The sequence below is a fragment of the Choristoneura fumiferana genome, chromosome 14 (assembly GCF_025370935.1).
Source record: "Choristoneura fumiferana chromosome 14, NRCan_CFum_1, whole genome shotgun sequence".
NCBI lineage: Eukaryota > Metazoa > Arthropoda > Insecta > Lepidoptera > Tortricidae > Choristoneura > Choristoneura fumiferana.
In genome coordinates, this window is record NC_133485.1 from 9157689 (window position 1) to 9178134 (window position 20446).

The 20446-nt window shown below is 38.5% G+C and overlaps 1 long non-coding RNA gene across 1 annotated transcript in view; it reads left to right on the plus strand.

Moving 5' to 3' along the window:
- Positions 1 to 16898, plus strand: part of LOC141435086 (uncharacterized) — a 73474-nt gene extending 56576 nt beyond the window's left edge. The window contains exon 3 of the long non-coding RNA XR_012452111.1: positions 16806 to 16898. This is a non-coding gene — a long non-coding RNA (uncharacterized lncRNA). The remainder of the gene's footprint in view (positions 1 to 16805) is intronic.
- The last annotated feature ends 3548 nt before the right edge of the window (positions 16899 to 20446 follow it).

Genomic DNA, 20446 nt, shown 5'->3' on the forward strand with positions numbered 1-20446 from the left:
AAAAGATAATTTGCTCCGTCTGCGCCCGGGGCCCGCGTTTGTCTTTGCTATTGTGAACTTTTATTTCGCTTACTTTTATGAATTATTTTCAGTTGTTTTTATCACCGGTAAATTCAAATGGAAGCTCCGGGCTAAGTTCTTTTATGTCCCGACAGCGGCGTTCGGATTTTGTTTAAACAGGGACCCTTTCATACCGAAATTGCGTCGATGCGGTTTGGCTGCGGCCACGTGCTCCGATTGCAATACCCAAAATGTACATGAGGTCGCAATTAATTCGTACGAGTATCAAAGTTCAAATTAGGCATTCGTTTGTGTGAGGAGGTTGGCATCTAGTTAGCGGGCTTGTCATGCTAATACGGCCTTGTCTAGCTCTCCCGCCTCAGTCGCTCTTAAATTAGGCAATACTCGCGTATAATTAGCGAGTTTGCTGCTATTCACACCACTAATTGGTTTGACTATAAACGCGTAAGCCAGTAATTGCATATTTCGAGACTGTTTGCCTCTGAACTAGCAATTGATTTGTTAGTGCGTATTGTAGTGTGGCATTAACTCGTCCTTTGACTCGGGTGCTGTTATAACCCGAGAAGGATAATGCTTTAATGAAAAGCCGGTTCAAAGAGCCGGCGAAGACGAGACAGCAAATAACGACTGCGCTGACAACTGCAAATACGTATTTGAATAAAGGAAGGCGCGATGGGGAAAAAGAATGCAAGGAACATTGCTGAGCTTAAAAATTTACACGCATAGTGAGCGCGCGGCCGCGCGAAAGGAATGCCTTTAGCGACGGACAAACAGACACGCGGGGCACCGACGAAACGAAGGCAAGCAAAGCCTCTCCAGTCTCAAATCCAACAAACGTAAAAGAGATTACCCTCGCTCCAAGTGCTCCCAACTTGTATAAACAAAAAAGCTCAATTTGTCTGCTTTAGAACAAAACGAAATTGCCATAGAGCGAGTAAAGACGGTCGAGGAATATTAAAAACGCTTTAAAAAGACAACAGAGAGCGAGTGCAAGTTATTTGAATTTTCATCGTGACAAGTGACGGTGCGGGCGAAATACCCCGAAACGCTCGGGACAAAAAATGGGTAGCGTTGATTCTTCATTTTTCTTATTTATAAACACTAACACACAACAAGGCCTAAGTAACCGTTTAAAATCTTCTTAAAAAACGTGATCAACACTAGTGAGTTTCAAACTGTAAATTCATTTTATAGAAACTATTTGCTGACTGTATTTATTGTTAACTGTACTTGCATTGTCATCCGTTCTACATATCCGTACCAATTTCAAGTCAATCCGATCACTAGAAGCGAATGAAAATCGACTTACCTATAGGGCTTTAAAACAGTTTATTTACCTACGTACGTATACATACATACTAACAATGCAAGTTAAAAAAACCGGCCAAGAGCGTGTCGGACACGCCCAAAATAGGGTTCCGTAGCCATTACGAAAAAATACAGTAATATTTTTCTAAGGATTTCGTATTTTATACGAAATCTTTCAAGTTTAGGTATATTTTATACCTTAGGCTGCTATTTACTCATAAACTACTAATAATTCTCAAGCAAACTTAGCCGTTATAGTTTTCCTTGAAAGTTTGTTAAACTTACTAGCATCCTGATTTTTTTAATTTTTTTCCACCCACCGGTTTAGATATTTTAGAGGGGGGGGGGGACAAATCACTGAATCGAAAAATCATTTTAGCAACCCCCTAAAGACCTATCCAACAATAACCCACACTATAGGGTTGGATGAGAAAAAAAAATCACACCCACTTTACGCCTATGGGAGGAAACCTAAAATTTTTTTTTTTTTTTATTGTACCATTTTGTCGGCATAGTTTACTTATATATCCGTGCAAAATTACAGCTTTCTTGCATTGATAGTCCCTGAGCAAAGCCGCGGACGGACAGACAGACAGACAGACATGGCGAAACTATAAGGGTTCCGTTTTTGCCATTTTGGCTCCGGAACCCTAAAAACGTGTAATAATAATAAGGATACTAATACATACTCGCATTTTATCAGTCCTTTTTATTCCCTCCAATAATAGAATGCACCGTTCACAAATCAGATTGTGGGTTTATAACGGTAATTACATTGAATGCATAACTCCATTCACATATCATTTCCCCCAATATACCTACGTCTCATAACCGGGATACAGAGTATTTTTGTGGTAAACGCCCCCTGGTGATTACACACAAATTGATACAAATTTAATTTTAAACCTCCGCCTTCTGAACACAGCGCGCGGGCAAGACGAGGAAAGGGTTATTTATATACTACAATATGGTAGGGTTGACACCATTATCAGCGCTGTTTGCTGACGATAATGATTGAATTTTTTTAAAATTTTGTATGTAAACTTTTTATGACGATAATTGATGCTAATGTAGTCAATGACTACGTGATCATTATTTAATTTAGTGAGTCTCAAGTAATACTGACAAGTTATGCTTTCTTTAGGGATCCTTGAGGAGCAATCATTTATACACAGTTAAACGGTCGCAGTCGAGGATGATATCATTTTACAGTTTATCTCGTACGCAGGCAGACAAGTCCGATTTTAGAAGTAAAAAAACCATCGCGGTCCGTTTCTACTTGAGTTCATTAAATAAGCAAATGTTATTTAGAATAAACCTAACCATAAAAAAATAATTTTAAATACAAGCTTTTTTCTGACTGTACTTTTTATTGACTGTACTTGCATTGTCACCCAAACTACATTTGCATAGGTACCAAATTTCAAGTCGATGCTATTAACCGTTGAAGAGTTCCGTCCTGCGGAGACGATCCTGGCCGGACTACCAGGATGTCACTACTAGATTATTGTATTGTCACGCGATTTACATAAGTATTCCAAATTTCAAAACAATCTGACTACTGGAAGTTGGTCAAATTTAACTTGCAAGATTTGATTACAGACAGACAGACAGACAGACAATGGGACAGGTGAAACTAAATAAAAGCTTGTAATAAAAAGTAACAAGGACTTTTTTTACATATCAATGTGAATTATTATATATTTACTCAATAATACAAGTTATAAACTACTATTTACTTATGGTCTGCACAAAATAGGCTGCCGGTTCGTCATTTGGTACTGTAACAGCGTAAAGACATCTTTGACCTCGACTGTATACGTACATACTTTGAACAACTCAAACGAAGTAGACTTACTTTTTGTTGAAAAATACTTTCGCAAAATAAGTTATAGTTAATACTTTAAATAACTGATATATACGAGTAGTTATTAATACTGATGTAGTTTCACATGTACAGTCAAACAAACTGATTTATGTATTTCAATTTCACTGTGATTTCCTTGACAAAAGTATGGGATGTCAACATGACATTAGTTGCACAAAGGGACCTTGGGACACGATTCAGTTTATTCTACTTTACTAAGTAGTCCTTGATTTTTAAAAAGCAAAAGAGACGTGTCAAATTTGTTTAACTTATTGCTAAAAAAGAGGAATATGTGTGTATTTTTCATACTACCACAAAGTTTAAAGGCAGTTAGTGAAGGCCTTAGTGAAGGATTATTTTCCTTACAAAATTAATTAGCACGCAATGTGTCACTACGCGATACTACCTACTTTGTTTTTATTCAAAACGTCGCACTTGTTGATATGACAGCTGTCACAGAACGCTTCTCTCTCGTATCAAATTATTGTACGCATTAATTGCTGTTCGAAAATAATTCAATAATTAATTACGCTCTGGTAGTTAATTCTAAATTAACAATTTGCTTTGATATCGGTTCACAGAATTTAAATCTTCGTCTGGTGTCTGGTTACAGTTTGGGGTAGTATCAAAAATACACGCTGTATAACGTACACTTCGATAGAGTTTACGGACAAATGAAACGTGCATGGCTATTAAAAATTAAACTTTTAGAATTTGAAGGAAAAAATACGTATTTAGTAGCTTCGCAGTCATTTGTTTTTATACTTTGGAAGCCTCAGTAGGTAGTAGAATAGAATAGAATAGAATAAGCCTTTATTAACACACTTAGAGCAACAGATATGATATTATGGAGAAACGGAAGATATTTTCCACATTAAACTTATAACTATAACAAAACTAAGTGCTAACTAAGTGGATAAATAGATTGGGCTCAGCGTATGCTGTGGACGCACACAAAAGTGCGCATGCACACAGCGCTGATTTACAGCCCAACCCTCTACACTTGCACTTGCTTTAGTAGTCACTGGTTACAGTAGTAGCCGTATTGTATAACACCAGAGCGCCCGCAATCGCATTCGCCAATTCCTTTTTCCCTCATTCTAGGTATACCGTGTAAGAAAGAGGTGGTGATAAAGATTGTGTTTTCGAGTACGTTAGTCTATAAGGCCTCTGTTCTAACGGCATATCGATACCATCAATGAGGTTATATTTACTAGGAGGATATAATGTATTACTAAAATTATTGAAGTTTCGACAACTCTATGTAGTCGAAGCGTCGAGATAATTTTGGCGATGTATCGTCCAGAGGCCTTATTGTCTAACGCACTTGGAATCATGATCGTTTTCCCCACTTCTTTCTGTCACACGGGTGATGATAGAATGAGATGGTGAATGCGATCACGAGCGCTAGAGCATTAAATAAGCCGAGTTTAGATTTGCAAGAAAAATCGTGCATTGCGACGCTTCAAACTCGTTGGCTTTACGGCCTCGCAATGTTTTGCAACTTGCTCGATTTTTCTTGCTAGTCTAAACTCGGCTCTAGACAATACGACCACTTGCATAAGTTAAGAGCAGTATTACTTAACTTAAAGTGATATTAAATCGAAACGTCACAAGTTTTAGGTGATTAATTTCGTTTTGTAAATAAGAATGCAAAATGAGTGTTTTCCGGCCCTGCGCTGTAATGGCAGCTATGATTTCATGCCTAAAGCGGTTCAAATTAAATCGCCCTCGTCACTCTCACTTAACGCCTTTATTTCTTTGCTACATTTCACATAATGCTGTAGCGGCAAGTTGGATTAAGCCTTTAGTCTTTTAAGAATAATAAAAGTCTGTGTATTAAGGGTTGTGTTTCAAATATGAATGTTCAAGGCCATAGTTATGTAATGCATATTCACGATGTAGTAGAACAGCTAAAGATATTTCTAAACTGCGTTTTCACCTAGTGCTCAGAGCATAATTTTTGCTCTGACCATAATTGTTTGCTGTTCTGCCGAACCTTGCTCGAAACAGAAAACATCTGTTGTTATATGAGGAAACGAACAAACGTTTAGAACAAAAAATTGCACCAAACAGCTCGCTGGCGGAGTCGCGCTAAGACCAATGTTCAGGAAAAAGATCGGAGACCCATCTCTCCTGCTCCGAGTCGCCGAGCGAATGCACTGAACATCTGTTCCAGTCCAGCCGATCATCACTGAACGAACACGTTTAACGCGCAAGTGTTTTCATCTACCGCAAGAGCGAACGATTGCTCGCTCAGTGCCCTTAGTGTAAGTTTTCGGTTATAAAATACGTCTCGATCGCGTTCGCGTTAAAATCTCAATTTGTATGAAAAACACGAACATCGCAAACGTTCCGCTTCCTCCGTCCGTCCTTCCGTCGTGTTTCCTTATAAATTGAGATTTTTATCGCGAACGCGATCGAGACGTATTTTGTAACCGAAAACTTACACTAAGGGCACAGAACTGTTCAGAACACTAAGTGAAAACGCAACTTTAGAAATATTGTCCGACTTGTGTATGTAATCGTAACATTAAAATTACAATTGTTTATGGTAATGCGGAAATCTAACCTAAGACTAGCTTTGTCAGAAGGCAATGATACTTACCTAAGTTACCTACCTACTTAATAGGCTGCGTCTCTACATAGGATAACAACGCACAGGCTAGTACCTCTGCTAAGTCAATTAATCAATTTATCGTGACACAAGATTCCGGGCACAAAGCGGTCCACGCGGCGCGATAACATCTCCAGCCGTGTTGACGCAATCTAATCGAGTCAGGAGCTCAGACAAAACCTAAACGCGACGCGTAACCGGCAGGTCTAAGTGTAAATTAGTGGGTATAGCCCAACGGCGGCCGACCGCGATTCTATTGCATTAGTGCGGGAAGCCAGCCTTTATTGCTCAATTTGACTTTATTTAACGCAATTCGCAGGCGGCCGGGGACCCCGTCTCCCTCCCAACCCCCTCGTCTCGGCGGCTGACGGCGAACAGATGAGGTCCCACTTCAATCCACTTAGCACGCGGCAAGCCAGTAGATGATCGCAATCTACCGACTAACTCTCGGAACGCGTCTGAACACGTCCCCGGTGCACCACAATGGGAATTTCCGCGTATCCACTGTTTGCGAAATGGCCCAACAAAGTCCTGTAAGATATGAAGTGCTGACCGAAGTTCCGAGGCAATCCCACAGTGAGTCGCAGGCTACTTAGCACAACTTCACGAAACAGCTAACTTATCTTCCCGAGTCTCGGCACAAATGACTTCAACAGTCGTACGTCCATGCGAGGGTTTCCCGAGATTACGCGTACCTGCATACAAAGTTGAGCCTCTAACTTCGCGACTATCCAAATTTAATTAGAACAACCGGCGCGCCGCCCGCGTCTCGAGAACGCGCCCTACTATGTTTATTTTGGTTAATTCATGAACAAGTTTGTACTACAAAGTAATCTCCTTAACCACAATGTTTATTATCCGGTTGAGATACGGTATCGAGTCGTCCGTAAGCTGGAGGCTTACAGGGGGCGGGGCGGAGGCTCGGTGTCATTTTCACGCGGCATATTGCCGCGGCGGCAGCTCATAATTGAATCATAAAATTGTTGCGAATTTCGGCACTGAGCTCTTTGATTCCCTGCGTTTGACAGGATCGTACTCTTTAATTGCATTTTATTTAGTACTGAGGTAATAAATATGTACCTATACGATAAAATAGAACACCTTGCTGGATCACTTTAACATGTTATTTTAATATTTAAGAGAAATATTACACTCGTGCACAATCACGGCGAGATGGTGTCTGACAGGAATTTTATTAAGCTTTACGTGTTGTGTATTGTAAAGGCAAGACGAGCCGATCCCAGCGACCTTTATGCGTAATTCACGAGTTGGCAAATTATACCTCTCTACCTTAATTTTACGCCACTGAATACTAAAGGCAAATTTCCATCAACCGGATTCTGTTTACAGCGCATTTCTTTTTCATCAAACGAGATTTATTTTCTTCAAAAATATGTAAAGTTGACGGGTCGCGAGACGGCAGCGGGCAGATAGCGGAGGGGGTTGCTAAAATTAAAATGATATCTCAGTATTCGAGTCACGCGAAACATTAAGTTCACCCCGCAATAAACCGCGCCTTAAGCTCCAGTCAGAATTAAAATTTGCCGGCTGATCTCTCCGGAGTGACATTTACTGATGGATTACGGAATTAGGTGTTTTGTTAATTTCAGCCGAAGACGACAATGATGCCGAGCCTTCCAATTACTCTTCCGCGACGCCCGCGCTCTCGCAAACAAATGAGCGCGACAACTTACAACTTTTGTTTCATTGACTTTGACACGCGTTACATATTAACGAAACAAATCAGTTTACCGGTACAATTTATAACTTTCTTTGTTGACATGAAATCAAATTTATTAAAACACCACGCGATAAACTTATGTTATTAACAAAATTTATCTGATACGCGGATTAAATATAATTACTATGTCTGCATTTTGATTCACCAATAGAAATTCAACGCCCGCAACAGATTGAACGTCATAACTAAGTACGTCGTAAAAGCGCACGACCTGAGGTAAAATAATGAATATAAAATGCAGTAAACGAGTTAGTGGAAGAAGAGAGGGGTTTTTAAAATCATTTGTAAGTAGCAGGCACTTGGTATGCAGGAGTGGCTGGCGGGGCCGACACGCATATATTTTGAATTTATTACAAGTGACGCCGATGGTTCAGGCTGCAGGCCTGCACAATGCACGCACGTACAGCGTACGCGGTTCGCACGGGTGCAGCGGATGACACGATAATGACGTTAAAGCCGTCTATGTTCTAAGTAGAATTCCCGCACGTGCTAGTCATTTGTATTATTTGATCTCATGTCTTATAAATGCCATGCCACGTGTAGGAAGATCGTCAAAGAGGATATTGATGGTGCGAATAAAAAGCGAATAGCCTAGGGCATGGGATGTCAATGAATTTGCCTTTGTGAAGTGCCGTTTTGTAGTCATGGTAAATCGCCTGGTGATAGGCTTTACCTAATTTGCACTAACTAGAAGCAAACATTTGTAGTACAGTCAACGTCATAAATAAGTGATCACTTTTGTACCTTGTCGCTTTCAGCCGGTAAACAATTTTGAATGGCTTTATAAACATGACGTTAAAATGACAAGGTACGAAAATGATCACTTATATAAGACGTTGACTGTACCTACTTACTAACTTAAAATAGGATGAATGTATTTGTAGAGACGTAAGAAATCGTGCTGGCCTAGGGTTTGACCTATGACCTCGCAAGAAGAGGGTCGTGGGATCGAACCGAGCTTGCGCCTTGTATAAAAGTTTTTCGGAATTTACGAGTATGTGTGAAATTATACAGTGTATTACAAAGTTTTTTTTTAAAGGAGGTAAGTAACGTATTCAATTAATAAACTAAAATTCAGACTTTGTTAACTTTGTAACAAAATTATAATTGCCAGCAATGTACAGCAAAGTAAATTGACAAGTAATAATCAAAGATCTGTCGGCTGTCATTTACGCTTACTTGTTTGCTGGCAATTATAATATTGTTTGAAAGTTAATAAAGTCTGAATTTTAGTTTATTAATTTAATTACCTAATGACATGGTTAAGATATAGAAATACGTTACTTTAACCTCCCTTTAAAAAAGCCTGGCTGCCGGTAACACACTGTATTTGAAATTTATCAGGAGCTTTGCGGTGAAGGAAAATATCGTGAAAAACCTGAGCATATCTTCGAAAAATTCAATGATGTGTGAAGTTTCCAATCTGCACTGGGCCCGCGTGGGTACTACGGCCCAAGTCTTCTGACAGTATTCTGATAGGGAGGACCTGTGCTCAGCAGCTGGACGTATATAGGTCGAGATGATGATGAATTTGTGAGGATTTGAGTGTTGAATATAAATTACTGATTGGTTATAAATTACTGATTTTGTTATAATTTCCGTAGACAGTAAAGTCTGGTACATGATCGGTTGCATGTAACTGGGCTTTTTCACTTAAAGTCTATCTACCAATTACTTGCTTCCAAGGAAATTTTGGATTTTTAATATGTACTTATTCAGAATTACAAGCACAATTTTTTTTTATTAGAAAGTTTTTTATTTGTTGCTCAGTTTTGCGCTTTTTTTCGCAGTTTATTTGGCTCGATACAAATATACACATAAAAATGTTATGGAAAAACAAGAAAACTTCTTCTGTGTAAAACTAATTCTGAATGAGGAAAAACGAAAAAAAAATCACTTGGATATAAGTTTAAAGTTCCCATTTAATAAGGTAACCTAGTGGGTAACTAATCGTGCATGGCAGATCACGATTAGTAGCTTTTTTTTGCATGAAACTGACGGTGATTGACCCCTATATCACCTGATGTTAAGTGCAGATTGAGGCCAACGATGCTGAACTAATAACGTTCAACAGACAAGTTCATAATATATAGATAAAGAACAATCTGAGCTATCCGCAAATATCGAGAAATATCCGAAGAATATCATAAGCAAAGTTGATGGAATCAATCATCCGATAATGAGACAATCAAACAATGGCCCTCAATAATATCATAACATCGCGCCGTGTTGGCACAAGAAATTTGCCGGGGCGATATCGGGGGAATCCCTTTGAGGGAATCACCAATTTTACCGTAAATCGATGGGGATAATTATGTTTGAAGTTAGTTATTAGGGAAAGTCAACATGGGAGATTTTCTGCAACGCTGTTGCCCCAGATGGAATACTATTATCTGGAATCGTGAAAAGTTATTTTAGGAATTTTGAAATAACTCATCATCATCCCAGCCAGTCATAAATGTCCCACAGCTGGGCACAGGCCTCCTTTCAGAATGAGAGGGCATTTGAAATAACTACTCGGCCATTTTAGACTCAATCCTTTCGTTAATAAGAATAGAATCGGTCAATATTTTTTTTTTTTTTAGTAGCCTGTAAAGGTGTCCCACTGCTGGACAAAGGCCTCCCCCTATGTCCTCCACTCCATGTTACACTTTACAAAGTTAAAACTTTTCTACACCCGTTTATATTCGGAAGGGGTTGGTTCGAAACATGTCGGACTTTTTTTTTATTCGACTGGCTGGCACACGAGCAAGTGGGTCTCCTGATGGTAAGAGATCACCACCGCCCATAAAAATCTGCAACACCAGGGGTATTGCAGATGCGTTGCCAACCTAGAGGCCTAAGATGGGATACCTCAAGTGTCAGTAATTTCACCGGCTGTCTTACCTAAACTACGTATAAATAAAATAAAAATGAAAAAAATTACCTAGTCCCAAACTAAGTTAAGCTTGTACTATGGATACTAGGCAACGGATAAACATACTTATTAGGTACTCATACAAATATCTGCCCCGGCCGGGGCCGAACCCGGGACTTCAAGCTTCGTAGTCAGGTTCTCTAACCAATTCGCCATCCGGTCGTCAACATACAAACAACAACATACGTCACCTGTGTTTCTATTTTAATAAATAAACATGTACGTACGAGCCGACCTCTATTTTAAAGTTAACACGTTACCACGTTCGTATGGTATTTTGTTGGTGGTGGTTTCAACACACAAAAGACAACTTTTTATATTTGAAAAGTAAAGTGTAAAGTTGTTAAAGTAGGGTACTTTGTTAATCCCTGTGTTTTAATGCGAATTTCCCCAAAGTTATAATATAACGAACCTAAAAAATGCCGTGACTCATAGCTGAATCTCACGTCACATTTTTTTAAATTCAGTTTAAAACACCTGAATTAGGTCAAACCACCCGCCGCGGGGACTTAATCATTATTAAGTTTACTTACACATGTAGGTATAATTTTCACGCAATATTACTAAAAGGTGTAAGCTGATAGACGGAGGCCTTAGGAATGGGTTTAATTTGTTGATAGCTAATTTACGTGTCTCCCCGGGGGTATTCGGGAGCGAATCAACACTAGTGTAATTAAGGAATTCATTTAAAGTTATCGCCGGAATATTTGTGAGCCCTTCTCGACTCACTTTGATGTGTATAAGTGATCGCACGTCAAGTTGCTACGAGACTGCAAACAAGGTCGTTAGACACTTTGTTTATACTTTAATTCAGTGGTCTTTTAGTTAGAATGTGAAGTAAAAGTGCTACTTTGAGTCAGCCATAGGACTTTAGTATTTACAAGGCATCACGACATTGATCTAGTTCGTCCACTGTCACTATTTCAAACTACTATTTTGAGGGAATTCCCACGGGATTTCAAATTCGTTGAATTTCAATGCAACAGCTAGATCTATGGTTTACGCGTGTGAAGCTGCGGTTAAACGCTAGTATTTTATATTTCGTCGATGATACTTCGATGGTGCGTAATCAGCAATGGCTAATGCCGCGTATATAACCTACAAAAAGTAGGAAATTGAGATTTCGCGTCCGGTAGGTATATTTAAACACAATAGCAGATTGTTCAATAAGGGATGTTGTGTGTCAAACATCCTGGTAGCATGGTGTACGGTTGTGTTGCTCTGACGATGAGCTCTGGTTGAGCTCGAAACGCGTCAGTGTAGTGTGGTGGTGGTGATAGATGGGTTTGTGTGATTTGTGTGTGTTCTTACAGTGTGGAGGTGGAGGATCTGCATGAACACGCATACTTTGCATAAACTTCGCTATCATAAGGTCGCGGGTGAGCAAAGAATTCTTTTAGTTCATTGCAAATGGACCTCCGCAAAGTAACGTCTGATTCAATAAATTATTTAAAGTAACATTTTAAGAGTATGAGAAGTGAAAAGATGGTATTTTAACTTTAACGCTCTCCTGCAAAAATTGTCTCTAATCAGATACGCGTCATTGCGGTATCATCGCCGCTTTGTCTCGTCTTGATGCCGCTGCCTCGATGTTGCGCTATAAGAAAATTCCCGTTTCCGCGATGCGTTCCCGAGTCCGCCTCCAGTGTCCTCGCAGGAAGGCAGGCAGGGTTGTCTCTCGCTTCATTAGCATATTAATTACCTGTCGCGCGCCAGACGCAGCCCTCGGCACCTGCGCCCAGGCCTTTGCCCAAGACTCGCTTGTTTGACAATTATGCATATTTTTGTTTAAATTCGAACAACTTGCGAATTTGGTTGCACAAATTAGAATCCCATGAACATTCATTAATATAAGGGTAGCTAACTCTGTTTTTTGTTTGAAAGTGTTTATTGGGAACGATCCGACTAGTTTCGCTCTTTTCCAAAAACCATTTTCAGGACGAGTGCGCGTTAAAGAAACTGATTAAGTAAGTTTTAGTTTTTTTTTCATATATTATGTACCTATGCCCCAAGAGATATTAAATTATTTGGTATAATGTTTACTAGTCACCTTCAGTACAAAGTCTGATTGCTACATGAACTATATCTTATAACAAGTAATCGATACTTACTCATCTCCGCTCAGGTACCTGGGAATCCATAACAGTGAGCTAGAGTTGATTTATTAAAGTTGCTCATAGTAGCGCTCGAAGACTGCTTTGTTCCCGGCGAGATTGGCAGTTCGATTATCCGCGGCTCTTGCAAAAAGGCATGCAAAAATGAGTCTGTACTGTCCCAGACTGCTTAAGCGCTCCGCGGGGAGCGGCTGCGCTCCGTAAATTAAACCGTCTGAAATAAGAACCGTGCTGCGCCTTAAAGAAATATTTCCCAGCTTATTAACGTACTTGTAACTGGATCACATCCGAGCCGCCTTAGTGTCTTATTCAGAAGGCCATTATTAAACCTCTTGGGTCAGTAAATATTCCAAATATACAGCAGATGAAACAAACACTCCACTAAATATAACAAGCGCCCAAAGGAGGGTTGGAACTGTTTATAGAATATGTGTCGGCGGCATTTGAGTCAATCACGTTCGTTTTATTATTTTTAAGTCCTTTGGAGAGCTCCCGCTCCAAACTTTCTCGTCCCCCAGTTGCGGCTGAAAGTTAATTTCTTTTCGTGTATTTTAAAATTAATTTAGCTTTTGTAGCGACCGAACGCCTCGGGACGAATTGTAAGCGCCCGATGTTAAAAGGTTTCTGTTGCGTATAATGGCGCATAAAAACCAGGAAAATATTAATGCTTTTTAACAAATGCGTGAGCACGCACGGGCTAAAATGCGGTATTTAATTCAGAGTAGGTAACCTTTATCTAAATATTGTTTTGGTTCGTCTGATTCGTTTAGGCCGCATTTTTGGATCTCAAGTGATGACCGGATAGCCTAGTATGTACTGATTTTGACTATAAAATGAAAGGTTCCGCGTTGAAATCCCATTGCTGAAAGATTATTTATAAATTACTAGCATGTTGGCCGCGAAACGTTTATCGCCATCCCGCGGGAACTATGCAATTTTCCGAGATAAAAACTATCCTATGTCCTTGACCACGACTCAAACTATCTGTATAGCAAATTTCATCTAAATCGGTTCAGGGCTTTAGACGTGATTGAGTAACAAACATCCAAACATCTTCACAAACTTTCACATTTGTAATATTAGGTAGGATATCAACAATCAGGCTGTTACAGGAGGTCGATCCAAAAGCCAGCTGGAGCAAAAATCAGATCGGTATTTAAAAAAAAACTGTTCTCGGAAAAAAATAATACATAATGCGAGCAAATAGTTTTATGGGCACTGAATACGCGCTGTGACTAGCAATATTTTAGTGAGACCAATAAAATCAATGGCATGCACATTGCCTGCATGCCGTGCACAATGCTCCACATTTTGCATCGCCACATATTATGTAGGTACATAGGAGCTTGACAAATTTGATTGAACGATGAAAAAACAGATAAGTACCTATACATATACATACTAATTGATAAATTAAAATTTAAATTATCCTCCTCCTTACATGTTCAATAATTTAAACGTATCTATTTAAGAAATTCCCTATGTGGTTATATATATTTTTTAGCCATTTAAGTTCTATCTCCGTTTTTAGCTCTATTGACATTTTTATTTCTCGTATGATTAGTTTTGTGGTCTAGTTAATAGGTAGGTATGTATATACTTTTTCATTATTGAACTTAAGTGTGAGATTAGTTTAAAAACTTAATTAAGTGAATCATCATCCCATCCCAGCCTATATACGTCCCACTGATGGGCACAGGCCTCCTCTCAGAACAAGTGAATAATTGTAATAAAATATTCTGTTTTCTATAGTTTATTTTTTAAAGGTCTTTTTTCAGCACTGAGGATTCACGACCACCCGTGACTACCTTGTTACAACCCCTCAGAAGGGGATCGCGACCCACTCGTAGAAAAACACTGATTTAACCTACTTAAAAACGTAGCAAGATTCTCGATAAACTACCAAGAAACCAACCATTGTAAATATGGGGCTCGAACTTTCAGAAATACCGCGATACGAGTACGACTTATCTAGTAGTTCAAAGTAGAGTAAGAGACTAAGCTCTAGCAAGCAGGTCTGCTCCATTCCACAGGTGGCCGCCAGACGGGCCATCTAATTGTTCTGCATATTTATGAGACAGGCTTTTTGCTCGTCTGCAGCTGCATTCACATTTAAATCGTTTTACATCCGAGCTCTAAGTAAATGGGAGTTTAACTTTTCAACGTTTTATTCGCAGCGTTTCATTTGCAGTGATTTTGTAGTGTTTGCTGTACCGTTTAAAATGGTCAAATAGACGAGAGCAAGAGATGCGCTGGGGAGGATATTTACGGAACATAGAACAGGATTGGTTATTTTGAGCGATCTGATTTCTACGATTTATGGAAAAGAAAACCTTTTCTAGTTTTGCCATGCCTATCTAGCTTAGAGACTCTTAGTTCTAATAACGGTATAATTTGGCAAAGCAGTTTCATAATATCTTGAGAAAATAACCCTACGCGTAAAGTGAGGATGATTTTTTGATGATAGTATTGGGTATCATTGGATGGGTCTTATAGAGCAGTATTATTATTAATATTATTATAAACAACAAACAACCGTTTTAACATAAAACAAATGTATTTGAGACATTGTCCGTGAAATTATAATTTACGGATTGAGTACACGAGTTGAAAAAAAATTAAAGTCTATTTGTCTGTACGTCCGTCTGTCACACATTTTTGCTCCAAAACTATTATTATTTCGACTAGGTCAGATTATGTCACGGAATGCATTGGAATGAAATTAGTTACACTAAACTTCTGTAGGCACATCCAATTTAACATACTTTTACTGAAATTTGAATAAATCCTAAAATCCTAAACACCCCATATGAATACCTAAGGATCAAAACCCCTTGGACTTTGCATTAAATAATCAATTCATAAATCTATCCGGAAATTGGACGATTATGAACCTCTAAATAATTTTCTTAATAATTACACACTGTATCAATTTTAAAGAGGATAATTTTATAAATTCTTAATGGGATGGATAAGAAATTTACTTTCATATCTTTATGTTATTAAATAAAACAAATTTATTCAAGAAATTTTAAGTCACTTATACATGCAGGAGTTTTTTTTGCGGTTGTTAATAATTAATTTTACGTAGGAAGACATTACCTAGCAAGGAGGGAGGTGATTTCTCGTTCCGATTTATTTCGTTAAAGTTCTTACTACAGTTCTTAAAAGCAAAGAAAAACTACCATATTCCAATTAACGGTGATATGATAACAGTTGCTATCATCAAAACGTTAAAAAATACTGAACAATATTTTTATGTCGTCATTCAAAACAAAATTTAAACGTTTTGTCTTTATCAAAGCTGATAATTGCAGAAATTAAATTTATAAAAAAAGGAAAAACCGGCCAAGAGCGTGTCGGACACGCCCGAAATAGGGTTCCGTAGCCATTACGAAAAAATTAAGTACCTAATATTTTTCTAAGGATTTCGTATTTTGTACGGAATATTCCAAGTTTAGGTATATTTTATACCTTAGGCTGCTATTTATTCTTAGACTACTAATAATTCTCAAGAAAACTGATTCGTTATAGTTTTCCTTGTAAGTTTGATATACCTACCTACTTACTACCATTCTGATATTTTTCAAAATTTTCCACCGACCGGTTTAGATTTTAGAGGGGGGGGGGACGCTCGATTTTAATGAAAATTTGTACTTTAAAGTTGAATATATTTCAAACACATCACTAAATGGAATAATCGTTTTAGCAATCCCCTAATGGTTTTAAAAGACCTATCCAACGATACCCACACTACATGGTTGGATGAAAAAAAACACCCCCACTTTACGTCTATGGAAGGTGCCTACTCTAAAAAAAATTGTGTTTGAATTTTTTACTGTACCATTTTGTCGGCATAGTTTACATATATACTCGTGCAAAATTACAGCTTTCTAGCATTGATATTCCCTGATCAAAGCCATGGACGGACAGACAGACAGACATGGCGAAACTATAAGGGTTCCGTTTTTGCCATTTTGGCTACGGAATCCTAAAAAGCTATTTGGAAATTGGAATCGGATAAGGTTAGGTGATTTAAACAGTTTTCGTCGTTTGTCCGAAAAATCGTAAATTATTTTACACAATATTATTACGTGCCTGTTTACCAAATGCAAATAAATAGAATAAGTGTGCTAATGCCAAGAAAAAAGCGACAATGTGTTATTCAAACGATTGTACCTTTGCCAATAGTGTCCATACAATGTCTTAATCGTCAACAGGCTTGTTCGACGCCGGGTGAGCCGGGAGCCTCCAGCGACAAAGGGCTGCGGCCTTTCAAAGCCTTGGATCAAAGCAAGATAGCAGATAAAACCTCTGACAGGTAAGCGCTTGATACGATTGTAGGTTAGAGATCGCACCCTAACAAATACTGAAAAGGTTACATTTAGAAAGCGTAAGCTGTTATCCGATCGAGGGTCTTTAAGAAGTTTGAGATGTTTCCTGTATTTCAATGCATTCAAAGAGACATTGATGTTTTTAATATACTGTAGTACTCGGTGTTTTGCCCGGTTTGGCATATTCGAACGTTTTAAGCGTTCGGATCAAACATCCTTGTCCCCTCGATTATTACCACAAAGGAAGGACAGACAACTTCAGTTTTGATCTATCTAGACTAGACTCAGTTTCATTCCTACGTTTTCATAAACAGTTAATTGTAATTTTCTGAGATGATTATGTTTAAAATATCCGTTATTTCAAAAAAACTATTATTGCAATGTTACCTATTTTTAAATAAAAAGCCCACTTTGCTTAACTTACTTCTATTATTTACTAAAAAAAGCGAAGTGTAGACGACGACGTTACAGAACTAATTACAACTAAGTACTCTTTCTTGGAACCAGAAACATAAAATCAAAAACAAAAATGCGAATGGCCATCGGTAAACAATACCACTCTTTGCAGTCGGGTAAAAAGTAGTACTGTAATTGGGTCATAATCGCTAAACTCGTATCTGTTATACTCTGAAAAGGGCCAATCACATATGAAAAATATGTATGTATGCGCATGCGACCTTTGAACGCGTATCGATTGGCGATTACACGGGAGCATGCCCTAATTGGCTTCATGACGCTTTTGACGCTCGGCGCTGCCCTTTACATAACCGCTGCCAGCTACATGACAGGCTTTGGTTATATAGACAATATATTTAACAAAGACAAATCCCACCAATACACTTTTTGAGTGGACAGTGAACAGTTTCAATATTGTTGTTGGTTTCAATATATCGAGGGTATACTTGCAAAACAGAATAAGTGTATTTTTTTTAAATAATTACATACATAGGCATACTAAATTTTTTCTGCTTTATTTATCTAGCAAAACCGTGTAAGTAAATAAATATTGTGCACTTATCCGGTTCTGCCAGATAAGGGCCTCCGGGTCATAACCTCAATTCAATCATTAAAAAAAACCAAGTGAAGGACAAACACTTTTTTTGACCTGAAATTTTCGGAGCAAACCTGGATACATCTTCAAAGCAATTCAATGGTGCGTAAGAAGTCAATATGCACTGGGTATGCGTGGAAAATACAAGCCCATTTTAATTTAATACTAGTGTGCCCACTAGTGGATGGAACAGGTATTGGCCAGAAATTAACTCTATACTTAATTGTAGTAAACCGTTAAAAATGCTTGTGGGTGTATTTGGTTAAGAGATCTAGGTATACAAAAAATTAAATACTCGCATACCTGTACCAGCAGGTTTGGCAAACATCATCAAATCTCTCTAAAATACTCGAGCCCATAACCGTTTAATCTCGACAATCAGCCGTCTGTTTCATTCCGCAGTTAAACCCTGCGTACGGTGCCGGGTATCCCCGGGTATTCCGTGTTCTGTCCGGATTACGGCAGCGTCCGGATGTGCACGGGCGTGCTCGAGCACTCGCGCCGGCGATTAGTCCCACTGCCCTTCTTGCCGGTCCGGGTTCTGCCCGGATTGCGTCGGAAATAGATAAGTAGAAACAAATATTGAGTGAGTCTGTTTAGATTATTTTCCTTCTTCGTGTCATTGGATTATCATAATCTATTTTCTTCTAGGTTCGACAGATTGAGGCGAGCAAGTTGCCTAAAAAAAGTGAATGACACGAGGGTATTGCAACATTTTATGTCACACTTTTGACCTCTTGTACACTCAAATTAGCTTGCTAATGCTTTTCAGAACACGAAACAAAAGATTGAAGATCTTTTCTTTCTTATTTGAATCTTTAGGAAAATTAAGAAAATCAACGCGTCCTGAGCAACATTAAACATTCTAGTTGCAGTATACACCTTATCGTCTTACTTATACTTAGCCTATCCAAGCTTCTAGTCACTAAAAAACAAAATACGTCATCATATCAGGCTACTATGTCTAAAGCCTGGTCAGTTCGAACCACTTCCGTGAACCTGTTAAACTACGTACCGTACCTCAGATAATTGCCAGAACGTTCTCCTTGCAAATAGTGTTTGGAGGATGAATTGCCAACGTAATTTATCAAAATTATTTATTAAAAAATGGCAAACACTGCAATCTTTATATTATGTTACGCCACTTATTATTTTACAATCGCGTAGGTATAGATTTAAGTTTACATTTGACACTACGAGTGTGTTTCATTATCTTAGGTAATTGTATTAGTGTACTGGTAACTAATTTCAAAGCCTATCGGAATCTGCTCTCATTGATTTTTTTGCTTTTCAAAGTAGTTAAGTTTTTAACTAACTTCAAAAAAGGAATTTATCCTTTCGGTACTATAGTTTTATTATTTAGGTACTCAAAAGACAAACGGTACCACAGTATTCCGACTGGTGTAAACAAAACGGCCGGTCCCTTTAATCAATCCATAAATAGTTTTCATTAGGGACAGTTTACAGTTTTTACAGATTCACGGTTAATAACACTATTTTCAACGAGATGACATTTCAATAAGCTCTCGATATTTCGACGTTTCGACCTGCGTCTTGATACGGGCAGCACCAACGATTACCTTTTAACGCATTTTCTTTATCAAAATGTTATTGTTGATAAGGAAAACTATCCGTGGATTGATTACCGATACCGGTCGTAAGTAGTTATGATAACATCAGACGAGATCTTATAACTCAATAATAGTAAATAAGTGTCCAAATTCTTCCTTGTGTATTTTGAAAATAATCATTATTACGCAGGTATATTTTGTCATGATTGGATACGTACAATGAACACTATTTGCAGTACCGAATCTTTAATCGTCGTTGAAGAAGTATCTAGTGCTGACGTGTACTGTCAGGTCCCTCGACAGTGCAGGTCATCTCATCACTCCGCTTGCCCAAGATCTTACAGCACTGCATCTACTTCACACCTGGGAGCGCTAGAAGAAACCAATTGGATATAATCTGACTTGGAGGTCACGCGTATTCTTGGGGAATTAACACACATTATGAGCTGTTATTGCTTGAGAATACACGTAGCTGACAAGGAGAAATTCATCAGATGGAGAGCGCTCTGCATCGAGAAACAACGTGGAAATGTTAAAAACTCAATTTGAAATGTTTTTAGTGTTGCGCCAAAGATAACTTGACATATTTCGTCTATTCGGAATATTGCGGAAGTTAACATCCGGGGGGACGAAGTCTTTGACGCAATTCTAAAAGTACGACCTCCTGGTCATGTACCTATTGTCGCACCACCTAGTAGTGATCGTGGAATCTTTCACAGAAAACTTGATAGTGACATCGCACTGCCTGACAAATAAAATCACTATGACGCTTACTGTGGAAACGTTCTACGGTGGTTCAGGAGTCCAATGGTTCGGTAGTAGGTACCTGTCCGTAATATTATGTATGTTCTGTGTAGGTAAACTTAAATGACTTTTTTATGTTGAAATTCCAGGTAAAAGGTCAA